Below are 2,847 nucleotides of genomic sequence, written 5' to 3' on the forward strand. Positions count from 1 at the left end.
TCCAGTTCTGGGATTATGTGATGCTGTTTCCTGCCTCTGTATCTATGCTCGCAATGCTCTCTCTAACTGGAATACTTTCTCTCTCCTAATGTATGTCTGGGGAACTTCCCAGCCAGGATACCCCATCTTTAAGATCCTGTCTCTTTTCTGCTGCCCTCGGATTCCCAGTCCTTCCTTGGGCTGCTTTTGTACTAATCATATACTGCTGTGATTTCTCCTGGTGCATATGTCTCCACAAGCAAACTGGGGCAATCTGAAGGTAGAGACTCTTTCTTAATCATCTTTGGGTTCTCAGAGCCTAGCATAAGGGTTCAATAAGTGCTTGTCAAAATGAATTTAGCTGACTTCTCTGTTTCTTCCTTACTAGTCCTCAATCAAGATAGTAAACTGCCCACTCAGGTAGAGAAAATGTGTTTCCCTTTACTGCTCTCCTCCCTGCCTCCCTTTCTCTCTCTCCATATCCCCTCCTCCTCTCCTATGCACTCGGAAGAGATGAGAAAGCAAAGGCTGGACAAAAAGTAAACTCAAAAGCCCTATCCAAATGCCACTTTGTATTATTTCTTCTGTGTCTGTAAGAGAGAGACAGAGAGGCAGAAAGAGAGGAGAGGGGAGAGGGTGGAGGGCGTGCAGCTGGCTGTGGGTAGAAGTGTCCCCACTGGGCAGGATCTCACACTGTGTTTAATGGCAAGCCTACTTTGAGGGATGATGGGGATAGGGAGCAATAGATTGACTGCTGTGTGTACCAGTTTCAAATTACTAGCTATACCTTTAGCTAACACTAGTGTTTCGTGTTGCAAATCCAGTGTTACCACACGAGGTAGTCAGCAAGTACACCTCTGCCAGAGATGAAGTAATTTGTTATCGGCTGGAGTGAGAAGCTGACACGGTTAGTTCACAGAGATGCTTTTATTCAGATATACAGCCTTCCCCAGATTAACCATGACTGTCCTGGGTCTCCTTGGTGACGTATGCTCTGAGCAATAGTTCTTTGGTCAGTGCTGTTGTATTTTTGAAGGGGGTCCCCTAACTGCTTTCCAAACAGTTTCTGACTTTCCCATTTTAGCTGTTACATAACGATGCTGCAGGAGGGTAATTTGGAGAGGAGTGGGATTCAAAGACCTTTGGAAAAGACAGGTTCTCTGTGTCCAGTCTTGTCTCCCTTCAATCCATCCTCCAGTGTGTTTTGCTAAGACTCCAATCTGAACACGTCACCCCTGTTAATATTCCTTCAATGATTCCAATAGTACTCAGGATGAAGATCAAGCTTCTTAGACTAGCATGTATGCCTATGTGTAGTCTGGCCCCTGCTTACTTGTCCAATGGCAACTCTTGTCTCTGACTTTTGGATCTTGTGACACCAAACTGTTTCTCAGTTTCTGCAAGTATTATTTTTGTCTCCATGCCTTTGCTCAAGCAGTTCCTTCTGCCTGGAGTACCCTTTCCTGCACCCCTTACTTCTCACCACTTTGTTTAGTAAACTTCTACTTATCATTTACGGCTTAGCTGAAGCATCAACTCCTCTTTCTTCTTCTAACCCTCTGGATTAGTTGATTTCCTTCAAGCTCCCATAGCCCTTTCACATTTCTCCCACACATGTTAAGTGATCCAGAGAGCAGAGGAGGTACCAAGGAGAGAAGCAGGAGTGGGTTGCCCTGGATGTAGGCAATAAAGAGTGCATTGTATGTAGAGTATGTAAAATCAGTAAAAATGAATTAAAAGTTCTATGTCCCTGCAATTATAAACAATCTCAGTGACAAAATACTCTTCTCTACAAGAGCAGTCTGTTCCCACCTCCACTCCTGGTTAATAATACAGGGTCTGGAGTAAGAACACTTAGCTGCATCATTTAACATCATCATATCATATGGGACCTTGGGCACATTCCTTATCTTTCTGTTCCTCAGTTCCTTCCTCTGTAAAATGGGGACAAGAAAACTGCCTGCCTGGTTAGTTTGTGTGATGGTTGCATGAGACAATGCATGTAAAGCACTTAGAACAATAACTGGGATTAAGCAATCATTCCATAAATGTAAACTACTATTTGCTGATGAGTCTGTATTCCTCGCTTGCGTTAAAGCTCCCTCACCAGCTTAAAGCTCTTTGAGAATCTATCTTGCTCACTGTTGTATACACTCTGCCTAGCATAATAAGTATTTATTGAATGAGTAAATGGGTCTTATTCATCTCTGTGGGCCAAATGCATCGCAGAGTATGAGAATTGGCAATAGGTGCTCTGTAAAGGTTTGTTGGATGAATGGGTAGTTGAATGAGAGAATAGCTCATAAGAAAAGAAGCTTTCAAAAGGAGCTGGAAATGGCCCTAAAGAGACACAGAAACAGGAAGAGAAGGGGTAGAGAAAGTCAATGGTAAATGTGAGAGATCCAGAGTTACCTCTCCATGAACTATTCTAGAAGGTTGGGCCTAATGAAGTGTAGGTCTATGAAAACTGGAGAGTCATACCAACCAATGGCATGACTTGTAGAACCATAGGGGAGGGAGAGGGACATCCATCACATCATGGGCTCCAGGAAAATGGCAGCTGGGAAAGGATGTGCAAGAGGAAGATTTTCCCACAGTCTAAGCCATACATTAAGGCCAGAAACATGGCTGTGAAGAGGGAAATGGCGATCTGCCAGTTTCTTATTCCAGTCACTGTGGTAATGTTAATTTGTCTTATTTGGTCAACAAAGCTCATTGCTGTAATTCTTCGTATCTAGCACTTGAAAAATATAGGACCAAGATATAATCAGCATATGGATTACTCCCAGATTTTCTAGGGTGTAACACCTACTAAACTCAGTGAGATATTCATAAAACTTTAGATTGGAACCATCAACAGGAGAGTTG

This window comes from Ceratotherium simum, chromosome 29 (assembly GCF_057802395.1).
Source record: "Ceratotherium simum simum isolate JZ-2026a chromosome 29, ASM5780239v1, whole genome shotgun sequence".
NCBI classification, from domain to species: Eukaryota; Metazoa; Chordata; class Mammalia; order Perissodactyla; family Rhinocerotidae; genus Ceratotherium; species Ceratotherium simum.